We start from the raw sequence: 16,072 nt of genomic DNA, 5'->3' as shown, positions 1-16,072 counted from the left end.
CTTGACCTCTGACCCCTGACCTTGAGCCAGAGTTCACTAAGATCTGATTCTTTGCAAACACATTCATAAGGCTCGCAGAATGACTGTCCAACAGGGGGGAAGAACTTGGACTACAAATGGATTCTTGTGATTCTCCTAAATTCTGCACTCACTGACATATTGCACCTAGTTGAATTCTACAATACATACATACATACTCATATGCAGTACAGGGGCCCCACAGGGAACTGTGCTGGCATGCACCCTGGATCCAGTGCGGGTGGTGGGAGACAGAAGGACTCTGGCCAAAATAACTTCTCTGATGGACAGAGTCTCCCACCCCATGCATGTAAATGTTGCTGGACTGCAGAGCTCCTTCAGTGACAGACTGCTGCATCCTAGATGCTTGAAGGAGCGTTTCCGCAGGTCCTTCCTCTCTACAGCTGTCAGACTGCACAATCAAAACTGCTCCCAACAAACATAGAGGTTTACATCAGTGCTGTGACAACTTCTGCTGTTATAACTTGCACATTACTTCTCTCAGTCTATATATACACTAACTTATTGGAAGTTACATGTCTACTTTTTAATGCACAGGTACAATACACAACCTGCACTTTTCAAAATATTCTAAATATTCTAAATATGTAAACATCTTTCAGTATCTTGCTCTGTTTGCACACTACAACCTGGGTTTGTATGTAAAATATGTAAACATTGTCTTTCTGTTCTGTGTGTATTTTTGTTTCTTTTTGCCGCTTATACATCAAATTTCCCCTTGTGGGACATTTAAAGCATTATTCTATTCTATTTGTACGTATTGGATGTTCAAAGGACAGAAAAATATTCAAGTTTTTTGTCAGATTCAGTCGCTTATGTCACACACATGGAAGAGAGCTGGCCACCTCATTTTGAAGTTTCAGACTAACTCCTACCTCCTGAGAGCAAAGCTGGGTTCTGAAAGAGATCAGATCCTACAAATTTAAATCAATCTTGTATGTGTGGTAGGAGGGAGGGGTGGTTAAGTCAGCCTCTTCCTACTTCCTAGTAGCTCAGAACTCCATAGTGTCTATACAAACATGCTGTAGTAAGCAACTACCTCGCACCCCGAATTCAGCTCGAATACATTAAAAATGAAAAAACCAAAAATGCTAATGACCAGAATGCACACACTCAACTTGTTACATATTTGACAACATAGAAAAACAAGACAACAGTCTGAATGTTTTTATTTGATATTATTGTTTTATTTGATATATATGATATTTTGTATATGATATATATCTTAAATAAAGCGCCAAATCACAAGTTTCTTCCCTGTTTGTACTGTAAGGTAAAAACAATACAGTACTACAGAGAAACCCAACAATCAAATGATCCCCCTTTGAGCAAGCACAAGGCAACAGTGGGGAAGAAAAACTCCCTTCTGACAGGAAGAAACTTCCAACGGAACCAGGCTCAGAAAGGGGCAGCCATCCGCTGCGACTGGTTGGGGGCGATGGAAATGGATTTGGTGCTAAAATTCTGCTTCAAGATTTTAAAAGAAGCAAGGCAGCAGGAAAAAGGCAAAAATGTCATGTAATCATTGCTGCCCTTTAAAGCAGCACGTAAAGGGTTTTAAAAAAGCTTTTAACACTGCTGAAAAAAACCTGGAAATTTTGGACTTTTCTGGAGGACTGGGGAGCCCGAATTTCAAATGACTTATCACAGCCTTGTCAAAAGATGAATCATTTGACATCGCAGCATTTAAGACATTGTCTGAGGAGCCAAACTCCTTGATGAGGGATTTGGCCATTTTCTTAATGAACTGATTCTTGTCATTTATCAGATTTATGGCGGACTCTGTGCTGCTGAGTTCAGGCTGTATCAACTCTGTCAGATGGTTGATGAGAGTGTGTATTTCTCTTGAAGTACTTGTGGCCTTAGCCACAGATTGCATGGTCTTAGACTTACATTTTACAAGAAGTGTCTTAAAGAGCAAAAAGGAGAGGTCAGTGGACATTTCCTTAAAATCAGAAGATGACCTTGACACAACACCCATCTCTAATACTTCAAAGGAATCTTTAAGAGAGCCTGAAATGCTCGCAGAGCATTTTTCTGGAGAAACGCTCTTAGGTTCTGCCATTGGAGGTGAGTCGATGGATACCAGAGACCATTTTTCTGGAGAAACGCTCTTAGGTTCTGCCATTGGAAGTGAGTCGATGGATACCAGAGACCATTTTTCTGGAGAAATGCTCTTAGGTTCTGCCATTGGAGGTGAGTCGATGGATGCCAGAGACCATTTTTCTGGAGAAACGCTCTTAGGTTCTGCCATTGGAGGTGAGTCGATGGATACCAGAGAGCATTTTTCTGGAAAAACGCTCTTAGGTTCTGCCATTGGAGGTGAGTCGATGGATACCAGAGACCATTTTTCTGGAGAAACGCTCTTAGGTTCTGCCATTGGAGGTGAGTCGATGGATACCAGAGACCATTTTTCTGGAGAAACGCTCTTAGGTTCTGCCATTGGAGGTGAGTCGATGGATGCCAGAGAGTATTTTTCTTTGTTCTTTGTTGAATCCATTTCACCAAATATCTCATGGATGACGTCAACTACAGCCTGTTCTACAGGGTTTAGAGCTCGGACACTTTCTGTTTCAGCAGTTATTTCACCTTCTTTTGCTACACCTGATCCTTCTGGAAGCTCAATTTCTTCCCCCTCCTGATCTGAATTTTCATCCATTGCAGTCACAAATGTTATTTTCTTGGTTTGTGTTAAAAGCGTGAGACGTTTCCTGAGAGAGCGCCGACTGTTCAACATGTGCCAACAAATGAGCATGTCTAAATGTCTGAGGGATATTTATAGCCTCTTGCCTATGTGACGTTGCAGCACATCATAGCCAATCGAATTTCCTTTCAGTGACGTCACGAGCTACGCATGCGCAGACGCCTCACATATATATATAAGGTTGACGTCACGCCGCAATGCATTGTGGGGTCTACGAATCAAAACAAACACACTGTGTTGGAAGACGATTACAAGATGCTTAAAAGCAGCTCAAAAGAGAATGGACTGTATAGAGACCGATTTCGTTCAGAGGGGAAGCAGCGGTACTTGCAGAAAATAGCGTGCATTGGAAATGTGGAGCCGTATGAAATACGGCCGTGGAGTAGAAACCCTGAAGACCAACTGCTATTGACGTAGCCTGACATATTTTCGTACCTTATCTGTGGAATCAGCGCGTACAAGTCGTCATTCAAACAAAGGTAAGTCAGCTCGAGTACTGCGAGTGAAATGCGTTTGATTTCCCTGCAAACATTCACATTAGTGCAGCATAAATTCATTCATGAGGGGAAATTACAGTGAGAACATGTGGAGGCTGTTAGGTGGATAACATAGTGAGTTCAGTGCATTGATGTGACATTGTCCTGAAGGATTTAGTTATTCTTTATGGTTAAAGAAATTGCAATGATTTATTCATATTTATTATAAATAATTCTAATTATACATCTTGCTTCCATATTTGTATCTTGTGTCACTAAAAATACATTTTATTTTAATTTTATACATTGATTAATGACCTGCAGAATCTCCTTATCATATTAAGGGATTCATAATTGTCACTTTATGCTTTCTCCATCTCTAAAGTGATTACATTACACATTACATACTTTAAGTTCATTTTCTGCAGGCAGGTTTCTGACAGAGAACAGGCAGGTTTAGAATATAACATGCAGCGATGGACACATAAAGAAATGAAAAATTACATGTATGTGCTAACTTTCTAAACACTTTGTTACATTTATGATGAAGTAGATAAAACACATTTATGTTGGCCTTGGCTCATAGTTCTTGTCTTTAAATGAACTTTGTCTGTGTGTGTTTCAGGTCCTGCACTCAAAGACTGAATGAACCAGCATTGCAGCCACGGGTCACTGTGAGCATCACAGGGAATGTTGAAGCCGCCCACTGCCCCTGTAAGGCCGGAGTCGCGGAGACCTGCACCCATGCCACTGCTCTTCTGTTTAATGTAGAAGCAACAGTGTTGATCTGTGGCACAAGGACTGTTACAGATGAACCTGCATACTGGGTTTTGCTGGGTAATGTGACCAAGATACAGTCAGTGGTTGGCCATAACATAGACTTCTCCTCTTCAGCTGCCCAAAAAAGGCTCTTGATCAAAACATAAACAGACCATCCGTATTGAAAGGTAAAAGGAGCCGTCCTCCAAAAAGAAAAATCCCAGCTGCTTTTATAGTTTACAAATGACAAAATGTTTCCATAAAATCATGAGTGTTTACATGATATCACCCACTACTAACATTACTTTATTTACTGTATCTTTTGAAAAAATACCGCTATTTATACAGCAAAAGACTTAAGAATATTTAACAGGAGCAGGTTTCATTTTTCCCTGGTTTTACTACCACACTGTTCACCAAACCTTCACCATCTTATCCAGAAGGGTCACCTCTTCACCCTCACATGGAAGAAGTAATCTGATTGGCATGGTGGTTTTGAAGCAGGTCCCTTGTGTAGCGCTGTGACCCAGTCACGATGTTTCATCCATTTCATTGGCTGGTTTGCTGCAATAATGCCAAATAATTAGCAACTCTATAGATAGAAGGTAGTTCTGCAAAATCACTCAGTAGGATGTTTGTTCTAATTTGCTATGAGCTCAGAGCGCATCGAAAATAAAACTAATAGGCTATAAAGAGTGATATGAACATATTTAGAACTTACCGAAATGAAAATGTCTGGAGCACCAACAGATATTTGGAGATGGAAGAGAACTGGATATCAGCTCGTCTCACAGCTGCTATCCAGGCTAGACGCCTTCGTTTGGTAACATCGATACACGAGCTGCCTCATGTTGCTTCCAGGTTGGGAAAGAATGAAAAGACAAACCCTTTTCAAGCTTATTCTCTTGCCGGTCGTGCGATCGAACATTGCAGCCGACCACACAGCAAGAACGAACCATGGCTGTCGTGTGTGCCTTCGCTCCTTTTTCGCTTGTGCTTTGTTTAGACCCCCAAAATCCTTTCCACGCCCACCCCCGTGACATCACGCTCCAAAGCCCTATAAAAGCCCATAACAGGCACTCACAGGCTGTATCCAAATTCAGGGTGTAATTCTTAAACACTTAAAGCTGAAATTCTGCATTGCACATCTTAATTAATCAAACCAAATTACTTATGGACCTGTGTACATGTGCACACATAGTCTGATGGGTGAGTGAAGTTGAACTCATACCAAAGTGACACTATACCTCGTGCTGAGCATGATCCAGGATAAGTGATTTATTTGTCTCCATAAATTTGTGTTTGTTGTGGAAAAACTGAATCTAGACGTTTAGAATTCATGGCGCTGCAGTGCAGTTCAGTTATGAACACAGAGGGGCAGTGATGTCATTTCTTTCATCAGTGGCTGATCTGTTCAGAGCAAGAGCCCCAAAAAGTGAGATTTTTTATATCTTACTCTCCAGATATGTACCGTAGAGATCAATTAACTCGATATGCTTGTGAATGTTCTTTTTAAAGAAATATGACCAATGGTAGAATTAGCAAACAGTGCTACACGGGTTACCGTGTGTCTTGATTTCCATTTAAATTTTTTTAAGCAGGTTTTGTTAAAACATGTTTAGGACCATGCTTTCTTTAGTTTTTGTCCATTACTAATAGTTTGTTTTTGCATTACTTCAGGCCAGTCTTGTTTTTAATTAATTTCAACTGGGCGGCTCAACATATAGACAGCTGATTTTTGAGGGCTAATATATACTTTTTTTTAAAAAAAATTATGGCTTTAAGTTATCTTGATTGTTATGTAACCATTGATAACACATTTTTTAAATTGCTGTGACATAGTTATCACATCTCGAGCACATGGAGTCCGAGGTGCTTTTAAACTACTTTCAGTACAAGGTTGCTTAACTTCATTATGTCTTACTTCTCTCAACAATGTCACATCCACTGGCATACAGTCATCCGGCGCGCGCACACGCACGCAACAAATGTGAGTCGCATTTTTACCCACCTACTTTTCATACTCTGATGTAGATGCAAGTACTTTCAAACACTACTAAAATGTTCTTTACATCCCCTCAGTCATCTTTGGGTTTTGTTTTAGTTGTGAAACAACTAATTGCAGTCCATTCTGATACTTTGCTTAATAAAAAGAGGTCGGATGAAAATGAACCTTTAAATTTGTTTGTGGTTTTTTAAAATCAGCTCAATAAAAAAAGGTGGGGGGGTGATATCAGGTGTTTTTATATATATATTAGGATGCAGTGCATGGAGAAACACTGTAAATGAGTTTCCAGTGTTGCGAAAGCTTCCAAACCACCACAATTCCTGGATAATGGAATTTCTTGTGCACTCCAAAGGGGCCACGGGTTTTACTTCTAGGACTTTAATGAATATTTTTGTTTAGCAATCAGCAGTAAAAGGAAAATGCACAGGCTTCTGTCATGTAACGGTCACATATTGTTGTCTTTATTGTATACAGCGTATATTAGCAAAAAGCCAATTGAGAGCAATGGCAAACCCTGAAAATGTAAACTGTCATTTTAATTCTGGAGTCACTTCAATGCTCTCTCAAGTGCATCTATAAACAATTAAATGCAACATGCAGTGTCGGCACCTTTACTGTGCTCTGCATATGCTCAGCCCTCAGTGACCCTAAAAACTTCCACTTTGGAGTAATCCCACTTACAGCTGATCATGGAATATCTAGGAAGTGAAGCAGTCGGTGAAACCAAATGATCAACTGATTGTTTAAATGATATTTATTTCACAATTAGCATACTTGACTAATTTCAGCCTCTTACTTTTAAAGATTTTCTGGCCCTTATGAGCCATTACATTTTTTATTACTGGAAAGACGGGTGGTGGTGTATGTGTCCTGACATTTTAGAAACTGTTTAGTCAAGACTGACTCAGGAAGAATGGAAGTAGTTTATTGCGTCCCTGCTCTAATCAAAGCCAACAAGAAAATGAACATCAAATACAGAAATAAATAACATGTTGCTGAAGACTTTGTAATAAGAGCTGGTAGGCTGCCTAACATCGGCATTCAGCAGCTTGCTTCCACGCTGTTGTTGTGCATCTTTCTGGATAAATTAGCAGGAGACAGCTTCTGAGCTTTGCTGGATAAGCAAAGGATGCTTGGCAGGGCTGTGAAGGTTTGTGCAAACGGTTAACAAATCCGTGGTAGGAGAAGCTGAAAGAGACACCTGTGATGCACCGGGATGTTGCTTTGAATCCAGAACATCTTAAAGCTCAGTCATGTTATTTCAATCCGTGGTTGGAAGCAGATAAATCTGTGAGGAGAGCTCAGAATATTTTATGGAAAATTCTGGATTGATCCAAGAAAACCTTAGAATGTGGGGCACGTTTGGTATGTGATATATTTTATACTTTAACATAGCGCTCTGTGCACATGCTCACTCTGCACCACTACAGAGCTTAGATTCTATCTGATTACATGCCTCCCGGAAGGCTTAATGGATTAGTCGACCACAGGAAATTATGCCTTTTTTTTGTTTGTTTTTTCATGTCATCTTGCAAGTAATTCATCCAGCAAATAAGCAACAATATTCAGGTACACGATGCATTCAAAGTAGCTTCAATGTGATGCTTCTTTTGCTGAAAGGTGTACGAAACCGAGATTAATAGGTTAGGGAAGCATGACGAAGGTAGCTCTCCTCACCTGGCTGGAACACAGTTGTGATGAAAACATAATCCGTTCTGGTTTTTCGTTTAAAACACGCTGGAAGTGATACATTGTTGCGTGTGGTTTGGGGGTTTTTTGTTTGTTTCTTGCCTCATAGTGAACCTATATACCATTTTTTCCATTTGGCACCAAATACAGAAAAAGGAAACCATCACCCTCAGTCTGAGTGGGTCATTTATCAGCAGAAGTTGGCTAATTCCCAAGCTGAAGAAGCACTCGCAAACCAAACATCTCTTCTGAGAGAAGCCTGGCCTACATCCAGGTAGCAGTACCATTGCTAAAAGTCAACTTTGTTTAGGAAGGTTCCTGAATGAGTGAAGACACCCTAAAGTATCTGCATGTCAGTCATAATCAAAGCTGGTCAAACCGTCAAACCAGCTTTAATGAAACGCACTTGAATTCTTTGTTTATTCCATCTGCAATACCATCTGGAAATTGGTCATCTTAATGACAATGGCCTCATTTTTCAGCATGACAACAATCCCAAAGACACAGCAAATGTAGGAAAAGCATAGCTAGATAGAATAGAATAGAATGCCATTATTTAGAAAAACACAATGTTTCAGTAACGACCGGACCTAAACATTACTGGAGCAGTGTGTTGTGCCTCCACGTATTTTTATACACGTTTCAGTAAATTACTGCATAAATTTTCCGTTTTTCTAGCAAAATGTGAAAAGGAAAGGAGGGATTGATGAACACTTTTTCACACTGTTATGTCTTTATGAAAGCAGGCTTTGCTCGTTTAGAGCTGCCTGGGTCAAGTCGCCTAAGCATCGCAATTTGGATTAAAGTCACTCAGATGCTCACCCTCACCCATTTCCCCTGCTTCCTCCTTTTTATGTGCTTTTTAAAAAATAGATGAGGCTAAGAAAATACCAGAAAAATACACTTCCCATAAAAATTCTCAGATAGCTGAAGAAGAACCACGTAGACAGGTTGGTGTTGTGTATGAGGCCCCAGGTTGAAAGTCTACAATGTAAAGATTTACTACATGAAATGAAACTAGTCATGCACATAGCTACTGATACTGACCAATCGTCCCACTCAGCCTCATAATAGATACACCTATGGTATCAATTTCAAAATTCTACATCATCTTGTTCTAAAGTTATCACATTTACAAGATTTTCAGACAACTTGACCTCTGACCCCTGACCTTGAGCCAGAGTTCACTAAGATCTGATTCTTTGCAAACACATTCATAAGGCTCGCAGAATGACTGTCCAACAGGGGGGAAGAACTTGGACTGCAAATGGATTCTTGTGATTCTCCTAAATTCTGCACTCACTGACATATTGCACCTAGTTGAATTCTACAATACATACATACATACTCATATGCAGTACAGGGGCCCCACAGGGAACTGTGCTGGCATGCACCCTGGATCCAGTGCAGGTGGTGGGAGACAGAAGGACTCTGGCCAAAATAACTTCTCTGATGGACAGAGTCTCCCACCCCGTGCATGTAAATGTTGCTGGACTGCAGAGCTCCTTCAGTGACAGACTGCTGCATCCTAGATGCTTGAAGGAGCGTTTCCGCAGGTCCTTCCTCTCTACAGCTGTCAGACTGCACAATCAAAACTGCTCCCAACAAACATAGAGGTTTACATCAGTGCTGTGACAACTTCTGCTGTTATAACTTGCACATTACTTCTCTCAGTCTATATATACACTAACTTATTGGAAGTTACATGTCTACTTTTTAATGCACAGGTACAATACACAACCTGCACTTTTCAAAATATTCTAAATATTCTAAATATGTAAACATCTTTCAGTATCTTGCTCTGTTTGCACACTACAACCTGGGTTTGTATGTAAAATATGTAAACATTGTCTTTCTGTTCTGTGTGTATTTTTGTTTCTTTTTGCCACTTATACATCAAATTTCCCCTTGTGGGACATTTAAAGCATTATTCTATTCTATTTGTACGTATTGGATGTTCAAAGGACAGAAAAATATTCAAGTTTTTTGTCAGATTCAGTCGCTTATGTCACACACATGGAAGAGAGCTGGCCACCTCATTTTGAAGTTTCAGACTAACTCCTACCTCCTGAGAGCAAAGCTGGGTTCTGAAAGAGATCAGATCCTACAAATTTAAATCAATCTTGTATGTGTGGTAGGAGGGAGGGGTGGTTAAGTCAGCCTCTTCCTACTTCCTAGTAGCTCAGAACTCCATAGTGTCTATACAAACATGCTGTAGTAAGCAACTACCTCGCACCCCGAATTCAGCTCGAATACATTAAAAATGAAAAAACCAAAAATGCTAATGACCAGAATGCACACACTCAACTTGTTACATATTTGACAACATAGAAAAACAAGACAACAGTCTGAATGTTTTTATTTGATATTATTGTTTTATTTGATATATATGATATTTTGTATATGATATATATCTTAAATAAAGCGCCAAATCACAAGTTTCTTCCCTGTTTGTACTGTAAGGTAAAAACAATACAGTACTACAGAGAAACCCAACAATCAAATGATCCCCCTTTGAGCAAGCACAAGGCGACAGTGGGGAAGAAAAACTCCCTTCTGACAGGAAGAAACTTCCAACGGAACCAGGCTCAGAAAGGGGCAGCCATCCGCTGCGACTGGTTGGGGGTGATGGAAATGGATTTGGTGCTAAAATTCTGCTTCAAGATTTTAAAAGAAGCAAGGCAGCAGGAAAAAGCCAAAAATGTCATGTAATCATTGCTGCCCTTTAAAGCAGCACGTAAAGGGTTTTAAAAAAGCTTTTAACACTGCTGAAAAAAACCTGGAAATTTTGGACTTTTCTGGAGGACTGGGGAGCCCGAATTTCAAATGACTTATCACAGCCTTGTCAAAAGATGAATCATTTGACATTGCAGCATTTAAGACATTGTCTGAGGAGCCAAACTCCTTGATGAGGGATTTGGCCATTTTCTTAATGAACTGATTCTTGTCATTTATCAGATTTATGGCGGACTCTGTGCTGCTGAGTTCAGGCTGTATCAACTCTGTCAGATGGTTGATGAGAGTGTGTATTTCTCTTGAAGTACTTGTGGCCTTAGCCACAGATTGCATGGTCTTAGACTTACATTTTACAAGAAGTGTCTTAAAGAGCAAAAAGGAGAGGTCAGTGGACATTTCCTTAAAATCAGAAGATGACCTTGACACAACACCCATCTCTAATACTTCAAAAGAATCTTTAAGAGAGCCTGAAATGCTCGCAGAGCATTTTTCTGGAGAAACGCTCTTAGGTTCTGCCATTGGAGGTGAGTCGATGGATACCAGAGACCATTTTTCTGGAGAAACGCTCTTAGGTTCTGCCATTGGAGATGAGTCGATGGATGCCAGAGACCATTTTTCTGGAGAAACGCTCTTAGGTTCTGCCATTGGAGGTGAGTCGATGGATGCCAGAGACCATTTTTCTGGAGAAACGCTCTTAGGTTCTGCCATTGGAGGTGAGTCGATGGATACCAGAGAGCATTTTTCTGGAAAAACGCTCTTAGGTTCTGCCATTGGAGGTGAGTCGATGGATACCAGAGACCATTTTTCTGGAGAAACGCTCTTAGGTTCTGCCATTGGAGGTGAGTCGATGGATACCAGAGACCATTTTTCTGGAGAAACGCTCTTAGGTTCTGCCATTGGAGGTGAGTCGATGGATGCCAGAGACCATTTTTCTGGAGAAACGCTCTTAGGTTCTGCCATTGGAGGTGAGTCGATGGATGCCAGAGAGTATTTTTCTTTGTTCTTTGTTGAATCCATTTCACCAAATATCTCATGGATGACGTCAACTACAGCCTGTTCTACAGGGTTTAGAGCTCGGACACTTTCTGTTTCAGCAGTTATTTCACCTTCTTTTGCTACACCTGATCCTTCTGGAAGCTCAATTTCTTCCCCCTCCTGATCTGAATTTTCATCCATTGCAGTCACAAATGTTATTTTCTTGGTTTGTGTTAAAAGCGTGAGACGTTTCCTGAGAGAGCGCCGACTGTTCAACATGTGCCAACAAATGAGCATGTCTAAATGTCTGAGGGATATTTATAGCCTCTTGCCTATGTGACGTTGCAGCACATCATAGCCAATCGAATTTCCTTTCAGTGACGTCACGAGCTACGCATGCGCAGACGCCTCACATATATATATAAGGTTGACGTCACGCCGCAATGCATTGTGGGGTCTACGAATCAAAACAAACACACTGTGTTGGAAGACGATTACAAGATGCTTAAAAGCAGCTCAAAAGAGAATGGACTGTATAGAGACCGATTTCGTTCAGAGGGGAAGCAGCGGTACTTGCAGAAAATAGCGTGCATTGGAAATGTGGAGCCGTATGAAATACGGCCGTGGAGTAGAAACCCTGAAGACCAACTGCTATTGACGTAGCCTGACATATTTTCGTACCTTATCTGTGGAATCAGCGCGTACAAGTCGTCATTCAAACAAAGGTAAGTCAGCTCGAGTACTGCGAGTGAAATGCGTTTGATTTCCCTGCAAACATTCACATTAGTGCAGCATAAATTCATTCATGAGGGGAAATTACAGTGAGAACATGTGGAGGCTGTTAGGTGGATAACATAGTGAGTTCAGTGCATTGATGTGACATTGTCCTGAAGGATTTAGTTATTCTTTATGGTTAAAGAAATTGCAATGATTTATTCATATTTATTATAAATCATTCTAATTATACATCTTGCTTCCATATTTGTATCTTGTGTCATTAAAAATACATTTTATTTTAATTTTATACATTGATTAATGACCTGCAGAATCTCCTTATCATATTAAGGGATTCATAATTGTCACTTTATGCTTTCTCCATCTCTAAAGTGATTACATTACACATTACATACTTTAAGTTCATTTTCTGCAGGCAGGTTTCTGACAGAGAACAGGCAGGTTTAGAATATAACATGCAGCGATGGACACATAAAGAAATGAAAAATTACATGTATGTGCTAACTTTCTAAACACTTTGTTACATTTATGATGAAGTAGATAAAACACATTTATGTCGGCCTTGGCTCATAGTTCTTGTCTTTAAATGAACTTTGTCTGTGTGTGTTTCAGGTCCTGCACTCAAAGACTGAATGAACCAGCATTGCAGCCATGGGTCACTGTGAGCATCACAGGGAATGTTGAAGCCGCCCACTGCACCTGTAAGGCCGGAGTCGCGGAGACCTGCACCCATGCGACTGCTCTTCTGTTTAATGTAGAAGCAACAGTGTTGATCTGTGGCACAAGGACTGTTACAGATGAACCTGCATACTGGGTTTTGCTGGGTAATGTGACCAAGATACAGTCAGTGGTTGGCCATAACATAGACTTCTCCTCTTCAGCTGCCCAAAAAAGGCTCTTGATCAAAACATAAACAGACCATCCGTATTGAAAGGTAAAAGGAGCCGTCCTCAAAAAAGAAAAATCCCAGCTGCTTTTATAGTTTACAAATGACAAAATGTTTCCATAAAATCATGAGTGTTTACATGATATCACCCACTACTAGCATTACTTTATTTACTGTATCTTTTGAAAAAATACCGCTATTTATACAGCAAAAGACTTAAGAATATTTAACAGGAGCAGGTTTCATTTTTCCCTGGTTTTACTACCACACTGTTCACCAAACCTTCACCATCTTATCCAGAAGGGTCACCTCTTCACCCTCACATGGAAGAAGTAATCTGATTGGCATGGTGGTGTGTTTGAAGCAGGTCCCTTGTGTAGCGCTGCGACCCAGTCACGATGTTTCATCCATTTCATTGGCTGGTTTGCTGCAATAATGCCAAATAATTAGCAACTCTATAGATAGAAGGTAGTTCTGCAAAATCACTCAGTAGGATGTTTGTTCTAATTTGCTATGAGCTCAGAGCGCATCGAAAATAAAACTAATAGGCTATAAAGAGTGATATGAACATATTTAGAACTTACTGGAATGAAAATGTCTGGAGCACCAACAGATATTTGGAGATGGAAGAGAACTGGATATCAGCTCGTCTCACAGCTGCTATCCAGGCTAGACGCCTTCGTTTGGTAACATCGATACACGAGCTGCCTCATGTTGCTTCCAGGTTGGGAAAGAATGAAAAGACAAACCCTTTTCAAGCTTATTCTCTTGCCGGTCGTGCGATCGAACATTGCAGCCGACCACACAGCAAGAACGAACCATGGCTGTCGTGTGTGCCTTCGCTCCTTTTTCGCTTGTGCTTTGTTTAGACCCCCAAAATCCTTTCCACGCCCACCCCCGTGACATCACGCTCCAAAGCCCTATAAAAGCCCATAACAGGCACTCACAGGCTGTATCCAAATTCAGGGTGTAATTCTTAAACACTTAAAGCTGAAATTCTGCATTGCACATCTTAATTAATCAAACCAAATTACTTATGGACCTGTGTACATGTGCACACATAGTCTGATGGGTGAGTGAAGTTGAACTCATACCAAAGTGACACTATACCTCGTGCTGAGCATGATCCAGGATAAGTGATTTATTTGTCTCCATAAATTTGTGTTTGTTGTGGAAAAACTGAATCTAGACGTTTAGAATTCATGGCGCTGCAGTGCAGTTCTCAGTTATGAACACAGAGGGGCAGTGATGTCATTTCTTTCATCAGTGGCTGATCTGTTCAGAGCAAGAGCCCCAAAAAGTGAGATTTTTTATATCTTACTCTCCAGATATGTACCGTAGAGATCAATTAACTCGATATGCTTGTGAATGTTCTTTTTAAAGAAATATGACCAATGGTAGAATTAGCAAACAGTGCTACACGGGTTACCGTGTGTCTTGATTTCCATTTAAATTTTTTTAAGCAGGTTTTGTTAAAACATGTTTAGGACCATGCTTTCTTTAGTTTTTGTCCATTACTAATAGTTTGTTTTTGCATTACTTCAGGCCAGTCTTGTTTTTAATTAATTTCAACTGGGCGGCTCAACATATAGACAGCTGATTTTTGAGGGCTAATATATACTTTTTTTAAAAAAAAATTATGGCTTTAAGTTATCTTGATTGTTATGTAACCATTGATAACACATTTTTTAAATTGCTGTGACATAGTTATCACATCTCGAGCACATGGAGTCCGAGGTGCTTTTAAACTACTTTCAGTACAAGGTTGCTTAACTTCATTATGTCTTACTTCTCTCAACAATGTCACATCCACTGGCATACAGTCATCCGGCGCGCGCACACGCACGCAACAAATGTGAGTCGCATTTTTACCCACCTACTTTTCATACTCTGATGTAGATGCAAGTACTTTCAAACACTACTAAAATGTTCTTTACATCCCCTCAGTCATCTTTGGGTTTTGTTTTAGTTGTGAAACAACTAATTGCAGTCCATTCTGATACTTTGCTTAATAAAAAGAGGTCGGATGAAAATGAACCTTTAAATTTGTTTGTGGTTTTTTAAAATCAGCTCAATAAAAAAAGGTGGGGGGGTGATATCAGGTGTTTTTATATATATATTAGGATGCAGTGCATGGAGAAACACTGTAAATGAGTTTCCAGTGTTGCGAAAGCTTCCAAACCACCACAATTCCTGGATAATGGAATTTCTTGTGCACTCCAAAGGGGCCACGGGTTTTACTTCTAGGACTTTAATGAATATTTTTGTTTAGCAATCAGCAGTAAAAGGAAAATGCACAGGCTTCTGTCACGTAACGGTCACATATTGTTGTCTTTATTGTATACAGCGTATATTAGCAAAAAGCCAATTGAGAGCAATGGCAAACCCTGAAAATGTAAACTGTCATTTTAATTCTGGAGTCACTTCAATGCTCTCTCAAGTGCATCTATAAACAATTAAATGCAACATGCAGTGTCGGCACCTTTACTGTGCTCTGCATATGCTCAGCCCTCAGTGACCCTAAAAACTTCCACTTTGGAGTAATCCCACTTACAGCTGATCATGGAATATCTAGGAAGTGAAGCAGTCGGTGAAACCAAATGATCAACTGATTGTTTAAATGATATTTATTTCACAATTAGCATACTTGACTAATTTCAGCCTCTTACTTTTAAAGATTTTCTGGCCCTTATGAGCCATTACATTTTTTATTACTGGAAAGACGGGTGGTGGTGTATGTGTCCTGACATTTTAGAAACTGTTTAGTCAAGACTGACTCAGGAAGAATGGAAGTAGTTTATTGCGTCCCTGCTCTAATCAAAGCCAACAAGAAAATGAACATCAAATACAGAAATAAATAACATGTTGCTGAAGACTTTGTAATAAGAGCTGGTAGGCTGCCTAACATCGGCATTCAGCAGCTTGCTTCCACGCTGTTGTTGTGCATCTTTCTGGATAAATTAGCAGGAGACAGCTTCTGAGCTTTGCTGGATAAGCAAAGGATGCTTGGCAGGGCTGTGAAGGTTTGTGCAAACGGTTAACAAATCCGTGGTAGGAGAAGCTGA

The 16,072-nt window shown here is 40.2% G+C and overlaps 1 long non-coding RNA gene across 1 annotated transcript; it reads left to right on the top strand.

Annotated features, from left to right (window-relative positions):
- The first annotated feature begins 11,789 nt into the window (after positions 1-11,789).
- Positions 11,790-15,044, top strand: LOC146649717 (uncharacterized). Its single transcript, XR_014908208.1, has 2 exons — positions 11,790-12,111; positions 12,734-15,044. It is a non-coding gene; the product is annotated as an uncharacterized LOC146649717 (long non-coding RNA).
- Positions 15,045-16,072: the final 1,028 nt, after the last annotated feature.

This window comes from Rhamphochromis longiceps, linkage group LG17 (assembly GCF_057381845.1).
Source record: "Rhamphochromis longiceps isolate RC_006_pf linkage group LG17, R_longiceps_female_GT1.1, whole genome shotgun sequence".
Classification (NCBI taxonomy): domain Eukaryota; kingdom Metazoa; phylum Chordata; class Actinopteri; order Cichliformes; family Cichlidae; genus Rhamphochromis; species Rhamphochromis longiceps.
Note: the sequence above shows the minus strand (reverse complement) of the source record. Positions and strands in the feature narration are given on the sequence as shown.